The sequence below is a fragment of the Pristiophorus japonicus genome, chromosome 9, assembly GCF_044704955.1.
Source record: "Pristiophorus japonicus isolate sPriJap1 chromosome 9, sPriJap1.hap1, whole genome shotgun sequence".
NCBI classification, from domain to species: Eukaryota; Metazoa; Chordata; class Chondrichthyes; family Pristiophoridae; genus Pristiophorus; species Pristiophorus japonicus.
This window is the reverse complement of record NC_091985.1, coordinates 59,494,447-59,507,113: the sequence shown is the minus strand read 5'-3', so window position 1 is coordinate 59,507,113 and position 12,667 is coordinate 59,494,447.

Sequence of the window (12,667 nt, the reverse complement as noted above, 5' to 3'; positions counted from 1 at the left end):
CGGGGTTTTTTCCACTGATGTTAAACTACTCAAGGTTTGAGTAGGTGTTAATTGGGTTGGCCTATGTAGCCATTGTGTCGGCCCTTGGTTTGTTTTGGGTTCCCTAGTTTTCTGAAGGTCTGCATAATTTCCTTCCATAGTGTAAACATGGGGAAGACAATAGCCCGATAATGGCTATGGGTCAGTCCCACAGCTTCCGAGCAAGTGCTCTCCCATTGGCTTGAGAGCCCCATGCTTCGGGCTGATTCTGTCCCACCATTGGCCCTCCAGTGTCCTCCCCCATTCAATCACTGCTCTGCCAATGTCAAACCGTCTCGGTTTCAATTCACAGCACAGACCGATCCCACAGCACTTTTCCTTCTGGGTAAAATGAGGGGGTTTTCGTCCTCCCCTACACTCCCTCCCCCCACCAGTACACACACACTCTCCACTGCCACCCCCACCAGTACACACACTCCCCCCCCCCCCCACCACCAGTATACACACTCTCCCCCCCCCCCACCACCAGTATACACTCTCTCTCCATCGCCACCCCCACCAGTACACACACTCTTCCCCCCCCACCAGTATACACACTCCCCCCCCCCCACCAGTATACACTCTCTCTCCCTCCCCCAGTACACACAAACACACACACTCTCTCTCTCTCTCTCTCTCTCTCTCTCCCCCCAGTACACACACACTCTTTCCCCCAGTACACACACTCTCTCTCCCAGTACACACACTCTCTCTCTCTCTCTCACCCTCCCCCTTCAGTACACACTCACTCTCCCCCAGTACACACTCTCTCTCCCCCAGTACACACACTCTCTCTCTCCCCGAGTACACACTCATTCTCTCCCAGTACACACACATACTCTTTCCCCCCCAGTACACACACACTCTCTCCCCCCCCAGTACACACACTCTGTCCCTCGCTCCAGTACACACACTGTCTCCCCCCCGCAGTACACACTGTCTTCCCCCCCCTCCTACCAGTACACACTCTCTCTCTCCCCCCCACAGTACACACTCTCTCTCCCCCCCACAGTACACACACAATCTCTCTCTCTCTCTCTCTCTCCCCCACAGTACACGCACACACACTCTCTTTCCCACAGTACACACACACACTCTCTCTCTCTCCCCCACAGTACACATACACTCTCTCTTTCTCCCACAGTATACACACACACTCTCTCTCTCTCCCACAGTACACACACACACTCTCTCTCTCCCACAGTACACACTATCTCTCTCCCACAGTACACACTGTCATGTATCTCACATTATTGTATATAACTGTATCTTACCATGCTATACAGGACTGTAACTGGATATGACCTGTAACAATAAGCACACCTTACCACCAGGGGTGCACTTGCAGGAGACACTCCATACCTGTCCCACTGTGGTATATAAAGGGAGGTCTCAGGCAAGTGCAGCACTGGAGAGCTGGAATTAAAGGTGCAGGTCCTGAGTGACCTTGACTTCAGCATGTGTCTCGTGTAAGTCAGTACATTAGAGTCAGGACTTAACAGTGGCGACGAGTTACGGGATCACAGAATCCACAGAATGGCTACCAACAGCTCAGATGAGAAATACAATGCTGGAGACAATTGGGATGACTTTATAGAAAGGCTCCAGCAAAGCTTTGTGACCAAAGACTGGCTGGGCGACGATAAGGCAGACAAGAGAAGAGCCCATCTCTTGACCAGCTGTGGCTCGAAAACATACGCTTTAATGAAAAACCTGCTGGCACCCGAGAAACCAGCAAGCAAGTCGTTTGAGGAGTTGAGCACACTGGTGAGAGACCACCTGAAGCCAGCGAGCAGCCTACACATGGCCAGACACAGGTTCTACAACTACAGACGCTGTGTGGGCTAGAGCATACCCGACTTCGTAGCGGAACTTCGGAGGCTGGCTAGTTCATGTGAGTTCTCCGATGAACTAAGGAGAGAAGTACTGAGAGACATTTTTATTGAAGGAATAAGCCACGCAGGCATATTCCGAAAACTTATAGAGACTAAGAACTTGACTCTACAGGCAGCAGCACTGGTCGCACAGATGTTCTTGACAGGCGAAGAAGAAACGAGGCTGATCTATACTTCGGGTACAACAACCAACGAGGCATCGGAACAAGGGGTTCACATTGTGAAACAAACCGCTACCCCCACACACAGACAAAGGCAGGAGAGCAAGCCTTCAACAGCAGACAGTGGCGCCAGAAGCCATCAAAATCAAGGGCCACATGAACGGCCAATCACACCTCATCAACCCACAATGCGAGCAATCTACAACAGATTGAGAGAAGCTCAAGGGAGATCAGCCAGACGCAGCTCATCCTTCAGAAACAATGGAAACGGTCTGTGTTGGAGATGTGGGGGAAGGCACTCAGCCAGGGTGTGTTGATTTCAGCATGCCGTTTGCAGAAACTGCAACTACACAGGGCATCTGGCTCGCATGTGCAGAAAAACAGCAGCTCGGCTGGTATACGAATCGGAAGGGTCGGAAAGCGGACCAGAAGACGGTTGCAACAGTGTACGGGCTGCCGAGGTACAGCGGGTTAACACGATCAATGTCCACTGTTCTTACACCAAGACGCCTCCAATTATGATGAGGGTTCTACTCAATGGGATACCCGTCAACATGGAACTCGACACGGGGGCCAGTCAATCCCTCATGAGCGTTCAACAATTTGAACAGCTGTGGTCGCACAAAAGCAACAGACCAAAACTCACAAAGATCGACACCAAACTAAGGACCTATACCCTAAAGAAATCGACCCAGTCCTTGGCAGCGCCATGCTCTCAGTCACACACAAAGGGACGGTGCACCGACTTTCCCTGTGGATTGTCCCCAGGGATCTCCCAGCCCTGTTGGGGAGAAGCTGGCTAGCAGAACTTAACTGGAAATGGGATGATGTTCACGCCATGTCGTCAGAGGAACGGACCTCCTGCTCAACAGTTCTAAGCCGTTTTGAACATCTCTTTCAGCCAGGTGTGGGCACCTTCAAAGGGGCTAAAGTTAGAATCTACATCACACAGAATGCCAGACCGGTCCATCACAAGGCTAGAGCTGTGCCTTATGTGATGAGGGAAAAGATTGAAAATGAACTGGACCGGCTTCTGCGGGAAGGCATAATTTCTCCCGTGGAATTCAGCAACTGGGCAAGCCCCATCGTCCCCGTCATGAAGCCTGATAGATCCGTGCGAAACTGTGGGGATTACCAGTCTACCATAAACAGAATCTCCCTACAGGACCAATACCCGCTGCCCAGAGTGGAGGACCTATTTGCCACGTTGGCTGGAGGAAAACTTTTCTCGAAACTTGACCTCACATCTGCGTATATGACGCAAGAACTGACCGAAGAGTCTAAGCTACTCACCACCATCAACACATTAGGCCTTTTTGTGTATAATCGATGCCCATTCGGCATCAGGTCGGCAGCTGCTATATTCCAGCGCAACATGGAAAGTGTGCTCAAGTCCATCCCGGGGACGATTGTGTTTCAAGATGACATACTCATCACGGGCAGGGACATCGACTCTCATCTCCGCAATCTTGAGGAAGTACTAAGTCGATTGGATCGGGTAGGCCTAAGAGTTAAGAAATCCAAGTGTCTGTTTCTCGCACCTGAGGTTGAATTTTTGGGCATAAGGATTGCCGCTAATGGAATCCGCCCAACCGAATCCAAAACCAAAGCGATTCGCCTGGCACCCAGGCCCCGGAATGTCTCGGAACTGCGCGCCTTTCTCGGGCTACTCAATTACTTTGGGAACTTTATGCAGAACTTGAGCACGCTGCTGGAGCCTCTCCACATGCTACTCAGAAAGGGGTGCAATTGGTTTTGGTGGGACGCCCAAGAACGCGCCTTCAATAAGGCACGCAACCTTCCAAGAGTGTTTTAGCCCTTTTTGACCCCGGTAACAAGTTAGTCCTTATGTGTGATACGGGGTCGGGTGCGTTTTACAGCACATCAATGATGCGGGTAAATTGCAGCCCGTTGCTTATGCCTCCAGGTCACTTTCGCGGGCGGAGCGCGGGTACGGTATGGTTGAGAAGGAGGCGCTCGCGTGCGTGTACGGTGTCAAAAAGATGCACCAATACCTTTTCGGGGCCAAGTTTGCGTTAGAAACCGACCACAAACCCTCACGTCCCTACTATCCGAGTGCAAGGCAATCAACGCCAACGCCTCGGCGCGCATTCAGCGGTGGGCACTCAGGCTGGCGGCTTACGACTATACGATAAGGCACAGATCAGGCACAGACAACTGTGCCGACGTGCTTAGCAGGCTACCCCTGGCGACCACAGAAGGGTCCGACGAACAGGACTGTGAGAGGGTCATGGCAATCAATGCCTTTGAATCCACAGGTTCGCCCATGACGGCTCGCCAAATCAGAGCCTGGACGACCAGCGACCCCACGTTATCTCTAGTTAAAAGATGCGTTTTACTGGTGACTGGGCAGAGGCTCGCGATGCCTGCCTCGAGGAGGTTAAACCCTTCCATAGGTGCATGCATGAACTCTACAGGCAGACTGCCTGATGTGGGGCAGCCGAGTAGTTATGCCCTTCTGAGGCAGGGCGGCGTTTGTCCGGGAGCTCCATCGCGAGCACCCGGGGATCGTCCTTATGAAGGCCATAGCCAGATCTCATGTCTGGTGGCCTGGCATTAACGCGGACTTGGAGCTCTGCGTCCGTCGGTGCACCATTTGTGCCCAACTCAGTAATGCCCCCAGGGAGGCCCCCCTAAGCCCCTGGCCGTGGGCGCGGGTGCATGTAGACTATGCGGGCCCATTCATGGGCAAAATGTTCCTCGTAATTGTTGATGCATTTTCAAAATGGATCGAGTGCACCATTTTAAACTCGAGCACCACCTCCATCACTGTGGAGAACCTTAGAACCATGTTTGCAACGCACGGCATTCCTGACATATTGGTCAGTGATAATGGTGCGTGCTTCACCAGAACAGAATTTCACGATTTTATAGTTGACCACGGTATAAATCACGTTAAGATGGCACCTTTCAAGCCGGCCTCCAATAACCAGGCGGAGTGAGCAGTGCAGATCATTAAACAAGGCATGCTCAGAATCCAAGGTCCCATGCTGCAGAGCCGCCTGTCGCGGCTGCTGCTGGCATACAGATCTCATCCGCATTTGTTGACTGGGGTTCCCCCCGCGCAACTATTGATGAAACGAACCTTAAAGACCAGGCTCTCGTTAATCCTCCCAGACATGCATGAAATTGTTGAGGCTAAGCGTCAAAAGCTAACTGAGTACCATGACCGAAATTCGAGAGGGAGATGGAATGAGATAGGGGACAAAGTGTTTGTGCTTTACTGTGGCCGGAGTCCCAAATGGCTTGCAGGGACAGTAACAGGCAAGGAAGGAAACAGGCTACTGGTTGTACAAATGGCAAATGGCCAAACCTGCCAGAGGCATGTAGACCAAGTAAAATGTAGATTCACTGATAACACTGAAGAACCAGAGGCAGACTACAATGTCGAACTCACACCACACCTGGTGGACAGACAGGTGGAACAACCTGAGGAAAGTGCAGTCTCAACAGTCAGCCCAGGCGAGATACCAGCAATCACACCGAACGAATCAGACAGCCCAGGCGAGATACCAGCAATCACACCGATCGAAAAACAGGTACCAAGGCAAATAACTGAACCACAACTAAGACGCTCCACGCGAGAGCGCAGACCACCTGAGGGACTGAATCTATAAAGGTAATAAGACCTTGGGGGAGGGTGATGTCATGTATCTCACATTACTGTATATAACTGTATCTTACCATGCTATACATGATTGTAACTGGATATGACCTGTAACAATAAGCATACCTTACCACCAGGGGTGCACTTGCAGGAGACACTCCATACCTGTCCCACTGAGGTATATAAAGGGAGGTCTCAGGAAAGTGCAGCACTGGAGAGCTGGAATTAAAGATGCAGGTCCTGAGTGACCTTGACTTCAGCATGTGTCTCGTGTAAGTCAGTACATTAGAGTCAGGACTTAACACACACACTCTCTCTCTCCCACAGTACACACTCTCTCTCTCTCTCCCACAGTACACACACACACTCTCACTCTCTCTCACAGTAAAGACACACACTCTCTCTCCCACAGTACACACACACTCTCTCTCTGCCACAGTGCACACACACTCTCTCTCTGTCCCACAATACATACACACACACTCTCTCTCCCACAGTGTCATGTATTCAACTGTCATTGTAATCCATGTATAAACTGACCTAAATTGTACACCGTGAGCACACTGACCACTAGGTGGTGAACTTGTGGGAGACACTCCTAACCTGGACTTTCAGATATGAAAGGGGAAGCTCCACCCACCTTCATCACTTCAGTGCTGGCTAATAAAAGGACTGGTCACAGAGTGACCTTCTCTCTAGTATGGGCCTCATGTGCATTTGTACTGTATAGTAAGGACATATTATTGGTGATGAGAAACTGGGATTTAAACCACGCGAGCATGGCCACTAGCACCACAGACGAGAGGTACTGTGTTGGTGATGATTGGGACGATTTTATTGAGAGACTACAACAAAGTTTCGTCACTAAGGAATGGCTGGGACAGGAATCGGCCGACAAACGCAGGGCTCATCTCCTGACGGTTTGTGGATCCAGGACGTACTCCCTGATGAAACATAGAAACATAGAAAATAGGTGCAGGAGTAGGCCATTCGGCCCTTCGAGCCTGCACCGCCATTCAATGAGTTCATGGCTGAACATGCAACTTCAGTACCCTTTCCTGCTTTCTCACCATACCCCTTGATCCCCCTAGTAGTAAGGACTACATCTAACTCCTTTTTGAATGTATTTAGTGAATTGGCCTCAACAACTTTCTGTGATAGAGAATTCCACCAGTTCACCACTCTCTGGGTGAAGAAGTTTCTCCTCATCTCGGTCCTAAATGGCTTACCCCTTATCCTTAGACTGTGACCCCTGGTTCTGGACTTCCCCAACATTGGGAACATTCTTCCTGCAACTAACCTGTCTAAACCCATCAGAATTTTAAACGTTTCTATAGATCCCCTCTCATTCTTCTGAACTCCAGTGACTACAAGCCCAGTTGATCCAGTCTTTCTTGATAGGTCAGTCCTGCCATCCCGGGAATCAGTCAGGTGAACCTTCGCTGCACTCCCTCAATAGCAAGAATGTCCTTCCTCAAGTTAGGAGACCAAAACTGTACACAATACTCCAGGTGTGGCCTCACCAAGGCCCTGTACAACTGTAGCAACACCTCCCTGCCCCTGTACTCAAATCCCCTCGCTATGAAGGCCAACATGCCATTTGCTTTCTTAACCGCTTGCTGTACCTGCATGCCAACCTTCAATGATTGATGTACCATGACACCCAGGTCTCGTTGCACCTCCCCTTTTCCTAATCTGTCACCATTCAGATAATAGTCTGTCTCTCTGTTTTTACCACCAAAGTGGATAACCTCACATTTATCCACATTATACTTCATATGCCATGCATTTGCCCACTCACCTAACCTATCCAAGTCACTCTGCAGCCTCATAGCATCCTCCTCGCAGCTCACACTGCCACCCAACTTGGTGTCATCTGCAAATTTGGAGATACTACATTTAATCCCCACGTCTAAATCATTAATGTACAATGTAAACAGCTGGGGCCCCAGCACAGAACCTTGCGGTACCCTACTAGTCACAGCCTGCCATTCTGAAAAGTACCCATTTACTCCTACTCTTTGCTTCCTGTCTGACAACCAGTTCTCAATCCACATCAGCACACTATCCCCAATCCCATGTGCTTTAACTTTGCACAGTAATCTCTTGTGTGGGACCTTGTCAAAAGCCTTCTGAAAGTCCACATATACCACATCAACTGGTTCTCCCTTGTCCACTCTACTGGAAACATCCTCAAAAAATTCCAGAAGATTTGTCAATCATGATTTCCCTTTCACAAATCCTTGGACCTATCATGTCACCTCTTTCCAAATGCGCTGCTATGACATCTTTAATAATTGATTCCATCATTTTACCCACTACCGATGAAGGACCTTTTAGCGCCAGAGAAGCTGCCGGACAAGACTTTTGAAGAGCTCAGTATGTTGATCGGGGAACACCTTAAATCGGCGAGCAGCATGCACATGGCGAGACACCGGTTTTACACGCACCGGCGGCGAGAAGGGCAAAGCGTTCCAGACTTCGTGGCAAATCTCCGGCGACTGGCGAGCCTATGTAAGTTCCCAGATGCATGCAGAGCGGAGATGCTGCGAGACTTTTTTATTGAGGGCATCGGGCACGATGGGGTTTTCAGGAAACTGATTGAGATCAAAGAATTGACCCTGGAAACGGCGGCTTTGATGGCCCAGACATTTATCTCAGGGGAGGAAGAGACCAGAATGATGTTTGACAAAAATCTTGGTTTAAATAGAGCAAATGGACAGGGAGTTAACATTGTTAACACGGCACACAGTTCTCCAGGCAGACAGGGGCAATTGGACATGCCCGAGCATGTAGTTGAACCCAAAGGGGGAATTCAACAGAGACAATGGCTAGCTAAACGGAGATTCATGCCATCGCAAGGGACAATACGGCCAGTAATGGGGCCACCACCACCTGTCAATGGTGCGCTTAAGGACTGTTACAGAGACAGTCAGAGACGATCGACTAGTAATGGACCTTTTGTTTCCAATAACGGCTCATGTTGGAGGTGTGGAGGCAAACACACAGCCAGAGCTTGCAGGGATCAGCAATACACCTGCAGAAATTGCAACGTCAGTGGTCACTTGGCGCGTATGTGCAGGAAGCCTGCAGCCAGGTTGATGTACGAGGAGGACGGGCCTGATGTAAGCCCTACGAGGCCAAATGAACACTGGGGGAAATCGCTGGAAGCTGAAGTTCAGCGAGTTCATGTGGAGCACATATACAGTTCATACACCAGGACGCCACCAATAATGATGAAAGTGCTGCTCAATGGCATTCCAGTATCAATGGAGCTAGACACGGGGGCCAGCCAGTTCCTGATGAGTATCAAACAGTTCGATGAGTTGTGGGCGTCCAAGGCCAGGAGGCCAAAATTATTGCCGACTGACGCACAGCTACGGACATATACAAAGGAGATCATTCCGGTACTAGGCCACTGTAGTCGTAACACACAAAGATTCAGAGAACAGGTTGCCACTCTGGATTGTCCCGGGGGACGGTCCTGCACTGCTGGGGAGGAGTTGGCTTGCTGTCATGAACTGGAAATGGGGCGATGTCAATGTAATTTCTTCTGTAGAGCGAATATCATGCTCACAGGTCCTGGACAAATTTGACTCACTATTTCAACCCGGCATTGGAACTTTCATGGGGACCAAGGTAGTGATTCACATAAACCCGGATGCCAGGCCAGTACACCACAAGGCCAGAGCGGTGCCGTACGTGATGCGGGAAAAGATAGAAGGCGAATTGGACCGCCTGCTGAGGGAAGGCATCATCTCGCCAGTCGAATTCAGTGACTGGGCGAGCCCGATTGTGCCGGTGCTCAAGGCGGATGGGTCGGTCAGGATATGTGGTGATTACAAGGCCACCATCAATCGGGTGTCACTGCAAGACCAGTACCCACTACCGAGAGCGGAGGACTTCTTTGCGACGCTATCCGGCAGCAAACTTTTTTCAAAATTGGACCTGTCCTCAGCTTACATGACCCAGGAGCTGGCAAGTGAGTCGAAGAAGCTGACCACCATCACGACACACAAGGGGTTGTTTCAGTACAACAGATGTCCGTTTGGGATTCGCTCGGCTGTCGCGATCTTTCAACGAAACATGGAAAGTCTCCTCAAGTCGATTCCAAGGACGGTGGTTTTTCAAGACGACATCCTCATCACGGGTTGCGATACTGAAGAACACCTCCACAACCTGGAGGAGGTGCTATGCAGACTGGAGCTGGTAGGTCTGCGACTAAAAAAGTCAAAGTGCGTCTTCCTAGCTCCAGAGGTCCTGGGGATGAGGGTAGCAGCAGACGGGATCAGACCTACTGCGTCCAAAACGGAAGCGATCCAGAGTGCACCCAGACCCCATAACACGACGGAGCTGCATTCGTTCCTGGGGCTCCTAAACTATTTTGGTAACTTTCTTCCCAAATTGAGCACACTATTATAGCTGCTACACGTGCTCCTGTGCAAAGGTCGCGAATGGGTCTGGGGGGACAGCCAGGAAAGGGCTTTTGATAGAGCACGCAATTTGTTATGCTCCAACAATCTGTTAACGCTGTATGACCCATGTAAGAAACTTGTTTTAACGTGCGATGCGTTGTCCTATGGGGTCGGGTGTGTGTTGCAGCACGTTAATGCCAAGGGTCAGTTACAGCCGGTAGTTTATGCCTCCAGAAGTCTGTCCCAGGCAGAAAGAGGCTACGGGATGGTAGAAAAGGAAGTGCTTGCATGTATATATGCAGTAAAAAAAATGCACCAGTACCTGTTTGGCAGGAAATTTGAGCTGGAGACAGATCCCTAACGTCCCTTTTGGCCGACAACAAGGCCATAAATGCAAATGCGTCGGCCCGCAGACAGAGGTGGGCACTCACATTAGCCACCTCTGACTATACAATTCGGCACAGACTGGGCACTGAAAACTGCGCTCATTGCATTCAGCAGGCTCCCACTAGCCACCACCGAGGGGACAACCAAGCATGCTGCTGAGATGGTCATGGCTGTTGAAGCTTTTGAAAGTGAAGGCTCACCCATGACAGACCGTCAGATCAAAGTCTGGACAAATAGAGAAGGAATGTGTCCTGAATGGGGACTGGGCAGCCACGTACGGGGCATGCCCTGAGGAATTTAAACCATTTCACAGGCGGAAGGATAAACTCTCGATTCAGGCCGATTGCCTATTATGGGGTAACCGAGTAGTCATGCCCCAGATGGGCAGAGAGGCGTTCATCCGAGAACTCCACAATGAGCACCCGGGCATTGTCATGATGAAGGCAATTGCCAGGTCACACGTTTGGTGGCCAGAGATAGATCCAGACCTGGAACTTTGTGTTCGCAGGTGCAACACATGTGCCCAGCTGGGCAATGCGCCCAGGGGAAGCCCCCCTTAGCCCCTGGTCCTGGCCCGCCAAGCAATGATCACGCATCCATGTGGACTACGCAGGTCCTTTCATGGGAAAAATGGTTTTGGTTGTAGTAGACGCCTACTCCAAATGGATCGAGTGTGATATTCTCAATTTAAGCACATCCTCTGCCACGGTAGAAAGTCTACAGGCAATGTTCGCCGCCCATGGTCTACCGGACGTCTTGGTCAGTGACAATGACCCGTGCTTTACAAGCATTGAATTTCAGGACTTCATGGCAGGAAATGGTATCAACCATGTCAGAACGGCACCGTTCAAGCCGGCCTCAAACGGCCAGGCGGAACGAGCAGTGCAGATAATTGAACAGGGGATGCTCAGAATCCAAGGGGGTTCCCTACAAAGCCGCTTATCACGCCTCCTGTTGGCCAATAGATCCCGACCACACTCGCTCACAGGGGTTCCACCCGCAGAGCTGCTTATGAAAAGGACACTCAAAACCAGGGAATCCCTCATACACCCCACCATGAAAGAAATTGTTGAGAGCAGGCGCCAGTCACAATGTGACTACCATGACAGGAATGCGAGGGTGCAATGTATTGATGTCAATGACCCTGTTTTTGTCCTCAACTACGCTGCAGGGCCCGAATGGCTCGCAGGCACTGTGATTGCCAAAGAGGGGAATAGGATTCTGGTAGCTAAACTTACCAATGGACAAATCTGCCGCAAACATGTGGATCAAACAAAAAGGAGGTTCAGCAATCCCATAGAAGAAGCAGAGGAAGAACACGATGTAGAGTTCACTCCACCACAGGTGACCGAACACTGGAACCAAATGGAGGAGAGCCCAGTCACTGTGGGCAGTCCGGACAGGCCTGAGGCACCGCAAACAGCAGACACTCAGGCCAGTGCCCAACAACCGGAGCACCAACTCAGGCGCTCTACAAGGGAGCGTAAACCACCAGAGAGACTTAACCTGTGATCCCAATAAGACTTTGGGGGGGTGGTGATGTCATGGATTACAATGACAGTTGAATACATGTATAAACTGACCTAAGTTGTACACCGTGAGAACACTGACCACTAGGTGGTGAACTTGTGGGAGACACTCCCAACTTGGACTTTCAGGTATAAAAGGGGAAGCTCCACCCACATTCATCACTTCAGTGCTGGCTAATAAAGGTTGCTGGTCAGAGAGTGACCTTCTCTCCAGTATGGACCTCGTGTGCATTTGTACTGTATAGTAAGGACATATTTCTCTCTCTCTCTCCCACAGTGCATACAAACTCTCTCTCTCTCTCACAGTACACACACATACTCTCTCTCCAACCACACACAATCTCTTTCCCACAGTACACACTCTCTCTCCCCCAGTACACACACACTCTCTCTCTCCCACAGTACACACACACTCACTCTCTCCCCCCCCCCCACAGTACACACTCTCTCTCCCCCCCAGTACACACACACACACTCTCTCTCTCTCCCTCAGTACACACACTCTCTCTCTCCCACAGTACACACACACCCTCTCTCTCTCACAGCACACGCACACCATCTCTCTCTCCCACAGTACACACACTCGATCTCTCCCCCAGTACACATACACACTCTCTCTCTCCCTCAGTACAAA